A 17679-nucleotide genomic window follows, 5' to 3' on the forward strand; every position below is an offset into this window, starting at 1 on the left:
ATCTGCAGCAACAACATCCTCTTTGGATTACATTGTGGAAATGCAGCCGTGCTTCTGCACATTTCACCATCAGCAATTGACAGGATATAGATTTCAAAGACAAAGCGCAGGTCAATATAGGTCGCTTATTTTCCCAGAGGAACGCAAATGGAAGGTAGAAAATCCACCTGTGGGACCATATCCTGAGCTCCGTATGTGAACCCCACAGCCGAATATTGTTAGTGTCAGGCCGGCGTCACACTAGCAGTATTTGGTCAGTATTTTACATCAGTATTTGTAGCCAAAACCAGGAGTGGGTGATAAATGCAGAAGTGGTGCAGATGTTTCTATTATACTTTTCCTCTATTTGTTCCATTCCTGGTTTTGGCTACAAATACTGATGTAAAATACTGACCGAATACTGCTAGTGTGACGGCAGCCTAATAGATATGACAAGGAAGAGAATAGAGAATAGGTAAAGCAAATTGTCACAAATGCCCCATTTTTATGATAGGTGGTGCCCCAGTGATGGAGGTCCAGAACAGGAAACCCCCACACCCTAATAGACTATTTAAAAATTTAATTTTTTGAACCACTGGGATCCCAACCAAGTAAGGCTCTGATCACGTGTCCATTCTCTTGGGACTGAAGGAGAAAGGACACTTGTGCAGAACCCCAAGAGAATGGATGAGCAGAGCCCCAAGAGAAAGGACACATGTGCAGAGCCCCAAGAGAAAGGACACGTGTGCAGAGCCCCAAGGGAAAGGACATGTGTGCAGAGCCTCAAGAGAAAGGACACGTGTGCAGAGCCTCAAGCGAAAGGACACGTGTGCAGAGCCCCAAGAGGAAGGATGAGCAGAGCCCCAAGAGAAAGGACACGTGTGCAGAGCCCCAAGGGAAAGGACACGTGTGCAGAGCCTCAAGAGAAAGGACACGTGTGCAGAGCCTCAAGCGAAAGGACACGTGTGCAGAGCCCCAAGAGAAAGGACACGTGTGCAGAGCCCCAAGAGAAAGGACAAGTGTGCAGAGCCCCAAGAGAAAGGACAAGTGTGCAGAGCCCCAAGAGAAAGGACACGTGTGCAGAGCCCCAAGAGGAAGAATGAGCAGAGCCCCAAGAGGAAGGATGAGCAGAGCCCCAAGAGAAAGGACACATGTGCAGAGCCCCAAGGGAAAGGACACGTGTGCAGAGCCTCAAGAGAAAGGACACGTGTGCAGAGCCCCAAGAGGAAGGATGAGCAGAGCCCCAAGAGAAAGGACACGTGTGCAGAGCCCCAAGGGAAAGGACACGTGTGCAGAGCCCCAAGGGAAAGGACACGTGTGCAGAGCCCCAAGGGAAAGGACACGTGTGCAGAGCCCCAAGGGAAAGGACACGTGTGCAGAGCCCCAAGGGAAAGGACACGTGTGCAGAGCCCCAAGGGAAAGGACGCGTGTGCAGTGCCTCAAGGGAAAGGACACGTGTGCAGAGCCTCAAGCGAAAGGACACGTGTGCAGAGCCCCAAGAGAAAGGACACGTGTGCAGAGCCCCAAGGGAAAGGACACGTGTGCAGAGCTCCAAGGGAAAGGACACGTGTGCAGAGCCCCAAGGGAAAGGACACGTTTGCAGAGCCCCAAGGGAAAGGACACGTGTGCAGAGCCTCAAGCGAAAGGACACGTGTGCAGAGCCCCAAGAGAAAGGACACGTGTGCAGAGCCCCAAGAGAAAGGACACGTGTGCAGAGCCCCAAGAGGAAGGATGAGCAGAGCCCCAAGAGAAAGGACACGTGTGCAGAGCCCCAAGGGAAAGGACACGTGTGCAGAGCCTCAAGAGAAAGGACACGTGTGCAGAGCCTCAAGCGAAAGGACACGTGTGCAGAGCCCCAAGAGAAAGGACACGTGTGCAGAGCCCCAAGGGAAAGGACACGTGTGCAGAGCCCCAAGGGAAAGGACACGTGTGCAGAGCCCCAAGGGAAAGGACACGTGTGCAGAGCCTCAAGAGAAAGGACACGTGTGCAGAGCCTCAAGCGAAAGGACACGTGTGCAGAGCCCCAAGAGAAAGGACACGTGTGCAGAGCCCCAAGAGAAAGGACACGTGTGCAGAGCCCCAAGAGGAAGGATGAGCAGAGCCCCAAGAGAAAGGACACGTGTGCAGAGCCCCAAGAGGAAGGATGAGCAGACCCCCAAGAGAAAGGACACTTGTGCAGAGCCCCAAGAGGAAGGATGAGCAGACCCCCAAGAGAAAGGACACGTGTGCAGAGCCCCAAGGGAAAGGACACGTGTGCAGAGCCTCAAGAGAAAGGACACGTGTGCAGAGCCTCAAGCGAAAGGACACGTGTGCAGAGCCCCAAGAGAAAGGACACGTGTGCAGAGCCCCAAGAGAAAGGACACGTGTGCAGAGCCCCAAGAGAAAGGACACGTGTGCAGAGCCCCAAGAGGAAGGATGAGCAGAGCCCCAAGAGAAAGGACACGTGTGCAGAGCCCCAAGAGGAAGGATGAGCAGACCCCCAAGAGAAAGGACACTTGTGCAGAGCCCCAAGAGGAAGGATGAGCAGACCCCCAAGAGAAAGGACACGTGTGCAGAGCCCCAAGAGAAAGGACACGTGTGCAGAGCCCCAAGAGAAAGGACACGTGTGCAGAGCCCCAAGAGAAAGGACACGTGTGCAGAGCCCCAAGAGAAAGGACACGTGTGCAGAGCCCCAAGAGGAAGGATGAGCAGAGCCCCAAGAGAAAGGACACGTGTGCAGAGCCCCAAGAGGAAGTATGAGCAGACCCCCAAGAGAAAGGACACGTGTGCAGAGCCCCAAGAGAAAGGACACGTGTGCAGAGCCCCAAGAGGAAGGATGAGCAGACCCCCAAGAGAAAGGACACGTGTGCAGAGCCCCAAGAGAAAGGACACGTGTGCAGAGCCCCAAGAGAAAGGACACGTGTGCAGAGCCCCAAGAGAAAGGACACGTGTGCAGAGCCCCAAGAGAAAGGACACGTGTGCAGAGCCCCAAGAGGAAGGATGAGCAGAGCCCCAAGAGAAAGGACACGTGTGCAGAGCCCCAAGAGAAAGGACACGTGTGCAGAGCCCCAAGAGAAAGGACACGTGTGCAGAGCCCCAGAGGAAGGATATGTGCGCTGAACCTAAGACAACTGTGGTCCCCTTTTACCTCAGTGCAGTACAGAGATGTAAAGCCTCCAAAATGCGGTAGGGTTGATGTTGATGACCACTGATCTGGACCTATTTCTTGGATGCCACATAACCATGATAAAAATTCATGGGCATAAGTAAACACTCATGGGTTGACAGATTTCCACATCCTGCATTTATTTTTGTATAAACTACCAAAGTAGAGGTTGAAAAGATTGGCTTGGCGTATGGCCATCCCGTGCAGTAACACAATGCCGCGTATCTGCGTGAAGATATTTCCGCACAGTAAAATTAACTGTAAGTTACACAAATGTACCGACTTGACCTACATTTCTACATAAGAAGGATCAGGCGGCAATTATCTCCCCCACAGTAATTATGATAAAATGCAGCAAGAAGGTGGGAAACAGGAAATTATTTATAAGCAAATAAGCCATCAGATGTGGATGTCAGGAAATGCGACTGATATACCACGGGCGCGCGGGGACCTCATCAGCCGGCGCCCAACTCAGCCTTACACTGAATGAACGTGTCCAAACTGATTAACCACAGAAGATTTCTGATTTATCCAGATGGCGGAAAATGAATTAGTCCAACTGCGACAAAGAAAAGGAAGTATTTGCCTATTAGGAGAGATGTCCACGGCTTTACTTCTCATATACCACCGCAGCAGAGAAAAGCCCCTGATGACCATATGTCACGTATATCATGTCACATTACTGCTTATATGTTCTTTCATGGTCTTTGTTATTTCTTTATAATGGAGAAAAGCAGTGGTGTTAGTCGTGTAGCTGACATCGGATCGGTCTCCATGAACGGTTTGATCTCAGAACTGCAACTTTTATGCCTCTTGGCCACTGTAGGTTTTAGGGTTCAGGTCGCTGTTCACGTTCTGTGGTTTGTCATCATGGAGAACTCAATGGCAGTGGGCAAAAGTGTATAGATATATCTGTTCTTTAAATATTCAGACCACCCCCTACCAAAATGTGACAAGATATAGACAGTGATGCCACTAATGTAACATACCGGACCGCAGTACCCCAGATGGTGACCCTGGATACAACCTCTGATGGTCCACGTTACCTACGCCCCCTACTGAGTCTATATTCTCCAAGTGGTTCTTCCAGCCACCTAAGTAATTGACTTTGGACTCCACACAATGAGCCTGAGAAGAGGGATATTGTCGCACAAGATTATATTTCTTCTGCTGCAACCTTTTCAGAAGAAAGAAAAAAAAGTCCAGAACTTCCCACAGTTAACAGCTCATTGTCAGTAGGTCACTCACAGACAAGGTTGTCCAAAGGCGTCAAATACCTAAACTTCAAAAAAGGGTTTGCACACGTTGGCGTCCTCAGGTAGAGATTGTGGTTCAAAGCTAAATGCTGTACTTGCATCTGGATAGAATAGAGTCTGAGTGTAATTAGCAGTAATCTACTGGCCACAGCGATCTCGTCTGTAGGTGTTGGCATCTCCAATAATTAGCTGCAGTGGTATGTATACACACGGCATACAGTCACTACTGAAGAGTCACCAAAGGGACCATCGGAGCTGGAAGAGTTCTCAAGCTGGACCTTCAGACGAACTGCTGGACAAGAACTGTTCACTTTCCGATGCTACAGCATTGAAGGAGCTTTCAGAGCCTGAAATTGGCTGAATCCAATGAGCTTCAGAGCAGCGCTTGCAAGCTAGTTAGCAAATAGCTTCAAGGTGCTGCACTGCTTTCCTGAGAGACTGGGTCTTATTTGTGTGACAAAATGCAGAGGTGGTCGGTGAGCTTGGAAACGTGCTGTAAACTAATTACGGTAACAATCACTCCGATCTTGGAAACAGAGAGGATTTTTAATAACAAGTAAACACCAAAATTAGCTCTTTTCATCCATTTGTAAGGTTGAGAATACCCTTTTGGCCACGTTCACACTTTCAATATTTGGTCAGTATTTTACATCAGTATTTGTTAGAGTGGGTGATAAATACAGAAGTGTTGATTTGTTCCTATTGTACTTTTCCTTATTTTGGCTTACAAATACAGATTTAAAATACTGACGGTGTTCACGTGGCATTAGTATGAAAGTATTTTATTCTATAACGTTTTCTGCAAACATTTTTCTTTAAGGCCATGGTTAAACGTTGCGTTTTTGATGCTTTGTTGCTGCTCTCTTGTCAGTAAGAAACTTGGCTCAAAAAAGCAGGTGTTTGTTGCATTTTTTGCTGCTTTTTTTCAGGGTACATTTGTCTGTTGTGCATGCTGATAAAGTTTAGTGGAAAAAGAAAAGAAAATTTTAGTTCATCAGGTTTTGGGGAAAAAAAAAAAAAAAAACACGCACCATAATCTGATACCTAGGTTTTTTCAGCATTTTTCGCACCACGCTTTGCATTTTTCAAAGCTGAAAGAAGTGACATGCTCCATTCTACAAAACCTCAGGTTTTGCACAAAATACTGTGGATAAAAATAGCAAGCTGTGTGCATGAGATTTGTGAAATCTCCTACACTTTGTTGTGAACTGGGAATTGTTCAGTGATCACAATCTGACTTGCAGTTTGTAACTTTTTATTTAACTCCTCATTGCTGATTCATAGACACAGTAAAGTTCAGTTCTTCTTATGACCACACAACAAATCAATTGACTGAAATTTGTGCAATAAAACACAGATAAGAGTTACAAACACCTGCCACACTGAACTCAATGATGCCTTCTGCCCATCAGATTGACGGCCCCATCTAAACCAGCGATGTTACTTATTTTACTCATTTATTAAGCGCCATTAATTCTCCAGCGCCGTACAGACATCGTCATCTCTGTCCCCATTGGGGATCACAATCTACATTCCCTATCAATATGTCTTATCTGAAATTGGAAGAAACTCAGGCAAACACGGGGAGAACATACAAACTCTTTGCAGATGTTTTCCTTTGGTGGGATTTTAACCAACTACCCCAGTGCTGCAAAGCAGCAGTGCTAACCACTGAGCCACTGTGCAATGCTAACCACTAAGCCCCCAAAGCTTCATCCAATATTCAGAAAAGCTAGGACAAAACAAATATCCAGACAGGGGCACTTTGTTTGCTGATGATTACTGTTAGTCATGTAACTTTTTTTTTTTACTATTCATAATGCTGTAATAACATCCCATGGTCTTACCATTAGACTGTCACAGTACTAATAATGGCTAGCAGTCACACAATATACTATATGAGGAATCTACAAAATCCACTTTCCTGATTTTCCCAGCAGGAGTACAGCAGGTAACGTGCTCATGTACATACATGCCTTTAATGTGGATGTACACATTTTAACTATTGGCGCTTACAGAGATCACAGATGTACGCAGGAGGAACATTTGCAGGAGCCGTCTCCAGCATTCAGCGTGCTAGCACACCATCCTAATGGATGAGCCGAGCATTCACACACCAAAATATGTGCATCACCCGGAGGCTGCCGCACAAAATAGGTCAGATTGGAGAAAACCCCAGCAATTATAGCCTGTGAATCTAGAAGGTGAATGCACATACAAGCAAATGCACATACACATACAAGAGAGGAGCAGAAAGATTTCTGGTATCCAGGTCGGAGCTTTATTAGGCTACGTTCACATTAGCGTTGCATCGGGCGCAGCCGCGGCGACGCATGCGTCATGCGCCCCTATATTTAACATGGGGGTCGCATGGACATGCGTTGCTCTTGCGTTTTGTGACGCATGCGTCACTGTGGCGCATGCGTCAGGGCGCAGAGGACGCTGCATGATGCAGTTTTTTCTGCGCCAAAAAAAAAAAAAATACCGCGCGGAAACGCTGCATTGCATTTTCTGCAGCATGTCAATTCTTTGTGCGGATTCCGCAGCGGTTTACACCTGCTCCTCAATAGGAATCCGCAGGTGACAAACTGCAGGTGAAATCCGCACAAAACCCGCAGTAATTCCGCAGTAAATTCGCAGTGCGTTTTACCTGCGGATTTTGCAAAACCAGTGGGAAAAATCCGCACACGATTCCGCAACGTGGGCACATACCCTTTATAATACAGCAAATGAAAACTTTGTTCTCCATTAACACTATATGGAGAAAACTATGTGCCCCCTCCATATTCCTCTCCAGGGACTTTTCTGACCTCCCATTCGACATCCATAGATAATATGGAGATATAACGGTAGAGAAAGATTAGTAGATAAAATATCTATGAGAGAAAGATATTAGGGAAGAGTCAAAGTAAAGCGATGCTCGGACCGGCCATCGAGTGTCACAGCGTGTATTTCTATGCAGCTGTCACTCACGCTCGTGTCAAGAGAGCGGACAGACTGTCCGAGCAATGCGCTGCGATCATCGTCCGAGTTATACGGCCGGGTGACTCTTCTAAGTCACAGAGATATTGTAAGAAGGGTACAACGATATTACACAGATGTGAGATAGATAGATGATAGATATATAGATATAGCTGAGACAGATGGATATGAAGTAGATTAATAGATAGATATCACATACAGTGGGCAAAATAAGTATTTGATACACGGTCGATTTTTCAAGTTTTTCCACCTACAAGAAATGGCGAGGACTGAAATTGTTATCATAGGTACACTACACCTGTGAGAGACAGAATCTAACAATAAAAAAAAAACCAGAATATCACATTGTAGGATTTTTACATAAATAAATTGTATTTTATTGCATGAAATAAGCATTTAATCACCAACCAACCAGCAAGAATTCTGCCTCTCACAGACCTGTTAGTTTTTCTTTAAGAAGACTCCTACTCTACACTTACTACCTGTATTAATTACACCTGTTTGATCTCGTTACTTGTATAAAAGACACCTGTCCATACACTCAATCAATCACACTCCAACCTCTCCACCACGGCCAAGACCAAAGAGTTGTCAAAAGACACCAGGGACAGGATTGTAGACCTGCACAAGGCTGGGATGGGTTACAGGACAATAGGCAAGCAGCTTGGTGAGGAAGCAATAACTGTTGGCGCCATTATTAGAAAAGGAAGAAACACAAGATGACGTTTAATCTTCCACGGTCTGGGGCTCCATGCAAGATCTCACCTTGTGGGGTGAGGATAATTGTGAGAAAGGTTAGGAATCAGCCCAGAACTACACGGGACGACCTGGTCAATGACATGAAGAGAGCTGGGACCACTGTCTCAAACATTACGGTTAGTAACACACTATGACGTCATGGATTGATATCCTGCAGGACACGCAATGTCCCCCTGCTCACGTCAGCACATGTCCAGGCAGATTTGAAGTTCACCAATGAGCATCTGGATGATCCAGAGGAGGCATGGGAGAAGGTCATGTGGTCAGAGGAGGCCAAAATAGAACTTTTTCGTATTAACTCCACTTGCCGTGTTTGGAGGAAGATGAAGGATGAATACAACCCCAAGAACAGCGTCCCAACCATGAAGCATGGTGGGGGAAACATCATACTTTGGGATGCTTTCTGCAAAGGGGACAGGAGGACTGCACCTTATCTAAGGGAGAATCGATGAGGTCATGTATTGCGACATTTTGCCCATCCACCTCCTTCCCTCAGTAAGAGCATTGATGATGGGTCTTCCAGCATGACAATGACCCGAAACACACAGCCAGGGCAATTAAGGAGTGGCTCCTTAAGAAGCATTTCAAGGTCCTGGAGTGGCCTAGTCGGTCTCCAGACCTGAACCCAAAAGAAAATCTTTGGAGGAGCTTAAACTCAATGTTTGCCGGCAACAGCCCCGAAACCTGAAAGATCTGGAGAAGATCTGTATGGAGGAGTGGGCCAAAATCCCTGCCGCAGTGTCTGCAAACCTGGTCGTCTGACCTCTGTAAGTGCAAACAAAGGTTTCTGGACCAAATATTAAGTTATGTTTTTCTATTGTATCAAATAATTACTTTGTGCAATAAAATGAAAATAAATTATGAAAAAATACTACAATGTGATTTTTTGTATTTTGTTTTGGATTCTGTCTCTCGAGTCACAGGTGAAGTGTACCTACGATAAAAAATACAGACCCTCCATTCTTTGTAGGTGGGAAAACTTGCAAAATCGGCAATGTATCATATACTTCTTTTCCCCACTGTATATAGATAACTGATGCATATACATAGCTATGCCAACACTATGTCTAATAATAAATGGGACATTACAGGCTCCTTTGCTGCGCTGATTCCCGTAATTTGCGATTGTGTAAACCCCTCGGTAACCTCGGAGCTAGAATTCAGCCTCACTACAGAAACGCAGGAGCCCAACGTTAATGAATCATGCTATAAAAATAATTCCAGATAAAAATGGAGCCCGGCGACGGCAGGTTATCTGGAGGTGTTTTTGTTCTAAGTAACAAATCCTACAGAGAGTGAAAACTTATACATGTGTAGGTGGACGGCCGAGGAAACAACACGAAGGAGAAGAAAGATTCAGTGTGAATGCTGCAGATACATTGTTCTGGGGACGAAGCAACAACGGTCTCTGCCGGAACAAGAAAACAATTCTTCATTATTATTTTTTAATACATCTTTATAATGGTCTATTCTCTGGTTTTCTTCTAACAAAGCTCCAAATCTCCTGTGAAGATCTTATAACATGTATTCTATTTCAACCACTGCTATGGGAGATTTAACCCCTTACCGCAACGGGCAATTTTTGTGTTTGCACTTTCATTTTTTTCATCTTCTTCAAAGAACCATAACATTTTTATTTTTCCATCTGCATAGCAGTATGAGGACAAAAAAATATATAGCAAGGTTGGTGATTTTCAGCAGGTCCCTGGCTGCCACGGAAATACATCAGTAACCCTACTCACGTATAGGATCATAATGATAAATCTGCTGCACTGTGTACACATTGGACTCACCATCCCCCCCTAGTGGTGACTGCAGACAAGAGATTCCTGCAGCGGATGTGAAGTAATGGGCCACGGTGGGTCCTCCACAACCATCTCTGTAGTTTCTCTATGATGAGGCTGATAGAAGAAGGTCCTGACTACTGACCACTGCATAATATCACTATCATATGACTGCTGAAGGTCTGACATCAGGGACCCCCATAGGCCTGGAAAAAGCTAATGCAACACTGAATAATAAATAATAATAATAATTGAAGAGGACTTTTCACCAAAGGCATTGAAGATGAAACATGGATGGGTCTTTCAGCATGATAATAATCCCAAGCACACCCCCAGGGCAATGAAGGAGTGGCTTCGTAAGAAGCATATGAAGGTCATGGAGTGGCCTAGCCCAGGGGTGTCAAACTGCATTCCTCGAGGGCCTCAAACCATGCGTGTTTTCAAGATTTCCTTAGCATTGCACAAGGTGCTGGAATCATTCTTTGCAGGTGATTAAATTATCACCTGTGCAATGTAAGGAAATCCTGAAAACATCACCCGTTTGCAGCCCTCGAGGAATGCAGTTTGACACCCCTGGCCTAGCCAGTCTCCAGACCTCAATCCCATAGAAAACCTTTGCAGGGAGTTGAAAGTCCGTGTTGCCCAATGACAGGCCCAAAACATCACTGCTCTAGAAGAGATCTGCATGGAGGAATTGGCCAACATACCACCAACAATGTGTGCCAACCTCGTGAAGACTTACAGAAAAAGTTTGACCTCTGTCATTGCCAACAAAGGATGTATAACAAAATATAAAGATGAACTTTTGTTAATGACCAAATACTTATTTTGCACCATAATTTTCAAAAATAAATCTTAGCAAATCAGACAAGGTGATTTTCTGGATTTGCTTTCTCATTTTGACTCTCATAGTTGTGGTCTGGCTATGATGTCAATTACAGGCCTCTCTCATCTTTTTAAGTGGGAGAACTTGCACAATTGGTGGCTGGCTAAATACTTTTTATCCCCACTGTGTGTGAGCAGGATTTTCCAAGCATAAATCTGAAGTGAAAATTCCTGTGTAAACATAGTATCTGGAGTAGTGCAAGTGGTCATCATCTGACCTAATGGGTAATCTCCACATATTAAGGGTCCCCGGAAATTCTCGCCTTGATCTTTTTTTTTTTTTATGAATGATCAAGACCTCCCCCCCAGGGAGCATGCAGTAAGTCAGCATAACAGACTGAACAATCTATAAGCAAAAAAAGAAAGTAAATTGCGCTACACAAATGCATATAATCTCATGAGGTTGCAGCCTTAGACTATTTCGAGCATGATCACTGCATAATTTGTGATGCCATGGTAACCACTGGAACTTCGGGCCAACCCAGAACTTCCGTATCCTTGGGTAACGTCTTCCTCAGAAGAGTTTTCTGCCACATTAGATATAGCCAAATTGTTTGCCCAGCTGTAAATTCATCTACTTATAAGTATTAACCCTGCCAGCGCCGGGAGTGACCAGCCCCGGGATGCAGAGCATAGACCGAGCCTAAACGATGCAGAAATACCGCATTACTTCCGCAGACTAAGTATCAGACGGATGGCGCCATGGACAAGTGGGAATGTGGGCAGGCGGCGGGGCAAGGGTTAATAAGTATCCAGGGCAAGTGTGGATAATATTTAGCTCATTACTCTCCATGAGATATAAGGCTCTGAGCGGGGAACGCTTCGCCTGCGTCTCAGGAAGCAGATGTTTTCTGTCTTTGCATATCGCATCCTCAGAGTCACATTAGGAGATACTTTCATTATTTGCATTTCAAGCACAGGGGGTTTTGTAGCCTGAAATAAGAGCACATCGACAAGACAGGATTCAATGTACGTTCACAATAAAGGTAGATTTGTGCGGACCACCAAAAAAAACGAAACTACAGCAGCTTTGCGCAATTGTAACATTTGCCAGGCTGCGGGAGGTCACACCCTGAATAATCAAACATTTTTGAAAGCAGCACAGAAATGATAAAAATCACCTAATTTATGTTGCCGAATGCACCAATATCTGCGTTTTTCCTTCTGTAGGGTGTATTCCCACGCTGCAGATAGTTCTGAAACTCAGCTAAAACAACTCCAACTCACAGGAATGGAAATGATTTTCAATTGATTAAGTTTCTGCGACAAAATCTGCAGAATGGAAATTGCCCCTTAGTCTGGGTTTAGACGGCGGTAATGACAAACGGGCCTCGTTGTGTCTACAGGTTGTGGAAGTGACGGCTCACTGTGCAGCTTCATGTGTTCGTCCACATTGAGGCCGGGGCCGCCGTTACCTTGCATGTAATAATCTGGTCAGTACAGTGGACAAGAATCACACGTGCAGCAATAGTTTCCCCCCCAAGGCTATTACTCCGTGTGGGAAATTGGCCACACTGGCACGAATAGGTCTTGCACACACGGGCAGCACACAAGCCGATTACATACTCGTCTGGACAAGCCGCGCGGCTAAATTCATAGAAGAACATAAAAAACTGACAGTTTCATGTCTAGAAAAATGTATACAGTGGTCTGTAATGTCACCCCTATGTTTGTTTGTTACATAACTGATATTTATCGTTTACATACACAATTGAAAGACAATAAATAAGTTAAATACCCAATAGTCTTTCGTTTGAATCTTTGTTAAAAATGGATGACAAACAGATGTTCTTCTGTATCGCATAAATTTTTTGTGTGCCCAATTTACGGGCGAGGCTCGTTCGGAAAACATTTGTGACTAGCGCCTGCTGTGATATTTTTTCCCACTCAGACTGTCGGTTCATTTGGAAAAATGTTCATGTGAACTACCACATGGATTAACATTGGTCTGTCACGCACAAAGACAGCATAAGGTCCGAAAATACGCCAGTGTGAACATCGCCTTACAAGAATTTCCACATAAAATTATACAGAGCCTTGGAAAAAGTATTCATACTGTGAACTTTTCACATTTCTTTCTTGTTACACCCACAAACCTAAATCTATCTTATTGAGATGTTAATTTAGAACACAAAGTAGCAAGTATTTGTGAAGTGTAAAGGAAATTATACAAGTTTTTCTAAACATAAATAATATAAAATTATATAAACACTAGATGGTGGCCCGATTCTAACGCATCGGGTATTCTAGAATATGTATAGTAGTATATAGCACAGCCCACGCAGTATAAAACACAGCCAACGCAGTATATAACACAGCCCACGCAGTATATAACACAGCCACGTAGTATATAACACAGCCACGTAGTATATAACACAGCCACGTAGTATATTACACAGCCACATAGTATATAACACAGCCACATAGTATATAACACAGCCACGTAGTATATAACACAGCCCATGCAGTATATAACAGCCCACGCAGTATACAACACAGCCCACGCAGTATAAAACACAGCCACGTAGTATATAACACAGCCACATAGTATATAACGCAGCCACGTAGTATATAACACAGCCACATAGTATATAGCACAGCCATGTAGTGTATAGCACAGCCACGTAGAATATACTGCACAGCCCACATAGTATATAGCACAGCCCATAGTATATAACACAGCCACGTAGTATATAGTACAGCCACGTAGTATATAGCACAGCCGCGTAGTATATAGCACAGCCGCGTAGTATATAGCACAGCCACATAGTATATAGCACAGCCCACATAGTATATAGCACAGATGTAGTATATAACACAGGCCACGTAGTATATAGCACAGCCATGTAGTATATAACACAGCCCATGTAGTATATAACGCAGCCCACGTAGTATATAACACAGCCACGTAGTATATAGCACAGCCACGTAGTATGTTGCCCAGCCAAGTAGTATATAGCAGAGACGTGTATATAACACAGGCCACGCAGTATATAACACAGGCCATGTAGTATATAGCAATGTGGGCACCATATCCCTGTTAAAAACAGAATTAAAATAAAAAATAGTTACTCACCTTCCTGCGGCCCCCGGATCCAGCCCTGGCGTTGAACGATGCTCCGGTCCCAAGAATGCATTGCGGTAATAACACGTGATTATGTAGCGGTCTCGCGAGACCGCTACATCATCATCTCGCGAGACAGCTACGTCATCTCCGGTCATTGCTGAAATGCATTCTTGGGACCGGAGCGTCGCGAGGAGCGGGAAAGGCGCTGGAAGGTGAAAATATAATTTTTTTTTTTATTATTTTTAACATTATATATTTTTACTATTGATGCTGCATAGGCAGCATCAATAGTATAAGTTGGTCAGACAGGGTTAACAGCAGCGTTAACAGACTGCTAAAACCCTATGTGGCCGCTGACTGGAGGGGAGTATGGAGGGGGCACTGACTGGAGGGGAGTAGGGAGCGACCAATGAGCGACCCGGGATTTCCGCGACAGACAGACGGAAGTTAGAAACAGACGGAAGTGCCCCTTAGGCAATTATATATATATATAGATACATCTGAAAATTGTGAGGTGCATTTGTATTCAGCCCCTGAGTGAATACTTTGTGGGATGACCTTTAGCTGCAATTACTGCTGCAGTCTTTTGGGGTCTGTCTCTCCAGCTTTGCACATCTAGAAGTGACATTTTGCCCCTTCTTCTATACTCGCTCTCGCTCAGTGACATTGGATGGAGACATCCTTCATCAGCAATTTTTAAGTCTTGCCACAGATTCTCTATGGGATTTGGGTCTGGATTGTGACTGGGCCGTTTACACACAGGAATATGATCTGATCTAAACCATCCATTGTAGCTCTGCCAGGATGTTTAGGGTTGTTGTCCTACTGGAAGAGGAACTTAAGCCCTAGTGGCAAGTCTTTCACTGCCTCTGAAAGGTTTTCTTCCAGAACGGCCATGTATTTAGCTACATCCATCTTCCTATCACTTCCCTGCCCCTGCTGAAGAAAAGCCTCCTCACAGCAGGCTGCTGCCACCACTATGAGTGATGGTGGGGATGGGGTTTTCAGGGTGATGTGCAGTGTTCGTTTTCCACCACACATAGTGCTTAGCATGTATCCCCAAAAGTTCTACTTTGGTTTAATCTGACCAGAGCTACTTCTTCCACATGCTCTCTGTGTCCCCTTATATGACTTTTGGTAAACTGCAAACAGGGTGTCTTCTGGCTTTCAAATATGGCTTTTTTCTTGTCAGTTTTCCATAAAGGTCTGATTTGTGGAGTATATGACCAATAGTTGTCCTGTGGACAGACTCTCCCACCTGAGCTGTGGATTGCTGCAGCACCTCCAGTGAACATGGGCCTCTTGGCGGCTTCTCTCATTAGTGCTCTCTTTGCTTGAGACGTCAGGATAGGTGAACGGCCATGTCTTGGTAGGTTTACAGTCATGCTATATTCCTTCCATTTTTGGATGATGGATTGAACAGTGCTCGGTGAGATGTTCCGAGCTTTGGCTTTATTTTATAACCTCAAGAAAAAGACCAATGTATGATATGCACAACCACTGTAATCATAAAATTGAAAAAAAAAAAACTTTATTTTCTTGTTGTCATTGGTTAACCATTGTTATTGCATCCCTGTTATTTACAATTGTATGGTAGTGGGCCTCATGCATGGTGGTTTGCTTATTTTATAACCTAACCCTGCTTTAATCTTCTCCACAACTTTATCCCTGACCCGTCTAGTGGGCTCCTTGGTTTTCATGATGCTGTTTAATCACTAGTGTTCTCGCAAAAAAACGTCTGAGGCCTTCACAGAACAGCTGCAATTATACTGAGAAGAAATTACTCATGGGTAGACTCAATTTACAAATTATGTACGCAAGATTTTGTTTTTTTTTTTTTTATCAGATAGATTTTTATTATCCGCAAAGAATAAACAATCAGAATAATTCTCATGGCAATGTTTCATTAAACATTTACAGATAACTTTTTCCCCCCGACTCAGAGCCCCCCCACCCCGCCCAACCCCAGAGACCTCAGCCAGAGCCACCCCACTTCCCATCATCATACAAACATTTGAATAAACATCCGTTATATTTCCATTGAATACTAGGTTCCCTATATTCTCATTTATCATCCTAATTCAAGTCCATCCACGGTTGCCACAGCTTGTGGAAGATGTCCAGCTTATTCCTTTTGGTGTAGATACTTTTCTCCAAAGTAAGTATATGCTCCGCTTGCTTAAGAAAGTCTTTTCTTGTTGGAGGTTCCTCTCTAATCCAAAATTTGGCGATCAATTTCCTAGCAATGAATAACAATCGTGCAATAGCTATTTTAAACATGTTGTCCGTAACAATTTCCTCCACATATCCCAATATGCAAGTCAGTGGAACCCTAGGGACAGAACATCCATACACCAGTTCAATACGATTTAAAACAACTATCCAGAAGGAGGACAGTCTAGGGCACTGCCACATCATATGCAATATCCCCGCCTGGGATTGTGAGCACCGAGGGCATTCCGAGTTCTGCCTAAGCCCAGCCTTGAACAACCTGTCAGGGGTTCTATAGGCCCTATGGATTACGAATAACTGTGATAGCCTGCCTGGTTCACTCATTGATATCTTGGGTACATATTCTAGGACCGACTCCCATCTATCATTGTCAATTATTCCCAATTCAGCTTCCCATTTCCCTTTGGCTCGGATGGGATATTTTTCCAGGAAAGAAAAAAGTAGAAACCCATATATTTCTGAAATCGCCCCCTTCGTGCAGCTATTCTTAAGGATATAGTCGAGCATGAGATCAATCTGTACCACTATGGCTCCCCTTTTATTCTGTGCCTGATAAGCATGAGAGATACGATTATACTGGAACAATTCAGACCGTGGCAACTGAAATTCTTCCTGCAACTCCTCAAATGTTTTAAGTCTGCCCTGACTTATCAGCTGCCCCAGCCGTTTAATACCTGCTGCAGACCAAAAGTGAAAACCCTCCCTCTGCCTAAATTCCGGTAGATAAATGTTGTCCCAAATAGGCGAGAATCTGGTGAACCCACTCACTTCCCTAATGAGTTTGACTTTTTCCCATACTCTGTGAATTAATTTGATAGTGCACCCATGTGAACCCATTTGTTTGAATTGTCCTCCCTCCAAACTGTCACTCAAAACGTCTGCCTGTAGTAAGAACCTCAAGCTATTAGGTATTTGCACACTCCCTGCCTCCTCCCCCCATCCTTTGAGATGTTGACACTGTGCTGCTAAGAAGTATAGCCATGGATTAGGAAGTGCAAGACCCCCCTCTGTTTTGGCCCTCTGAAGTATCTCCTGTTTAAACCTAGGACTCTTTCCTCCCCATATTAATTCCCCAAACAAAGACCTAATCTTACGGAATCTGCATTGTGTAATCCAAATGGGAGAGTTATGTAGCACGTACAACAACTGTGGCATTACAATCATCTTTAAGAGGTTGACCCTACCAACCACCGATAAATGTAATTTGTTCCATGCCGCAATCTTGGTACGAATTTTCTGCATTAATGGACTTAAATTCAGTTCCTCAAAGGTAGTTAGAGGAAGAGCAATCTGAATACCCAAATATTTGAATTTTTGAACAATCTTTAATTTTGTGGTTATCGCCCTCTCTCCACTGCCAATACTGTCCCCCTCAATCAACAACATACAAGACTTATCCCAGTTTATTGTGAGACCCGAAAACCGACCAAACTCCTCAATCAAAGCAACCGCATTGCACAGGGACCTTTCAGAATCCTCCAGGAACAACAAAATATCGTCAGCATATAATGCAATTTTGTCTTCCCTCCTACCATAGATGAAACCTCTAACCTCCTGAGCACCTCTTATTTTAGCCGCTAACGGCTCCAC

The 17679-nt window shown here is 44.5% G+C and overlaps 1 protein-coding gene across 10 annotated transcripts in view; it reads right to left on the reverse strand.

The window, feature by feature from the left end:
- SHANK2 (SH3 and multiple ankyrin repeat domains 2) overlaps positions 1-17679 on the reverse strand; it is a 528042-nt gene that overhangs the window by 293517 nt on the left and 216846 nt on the right. The window lies entirely within an intron of this gene.

Source organism: Ranitomeya imitator, chromosome 9 (genome assembly GCF_032444005.1).
Source record: "Ranitomeya imitator isolate aRanImi1 chromosome 9, aRanImi1.pri, whole genome shotgun sequence".
In the NCBI taxonomy this organism is placed as follows: Eukaryota; Metazoa; Chordata; class Amphibia; order Anura; family Dendrobatidae; genus Ranitomeya; species Ranitomeya imitator.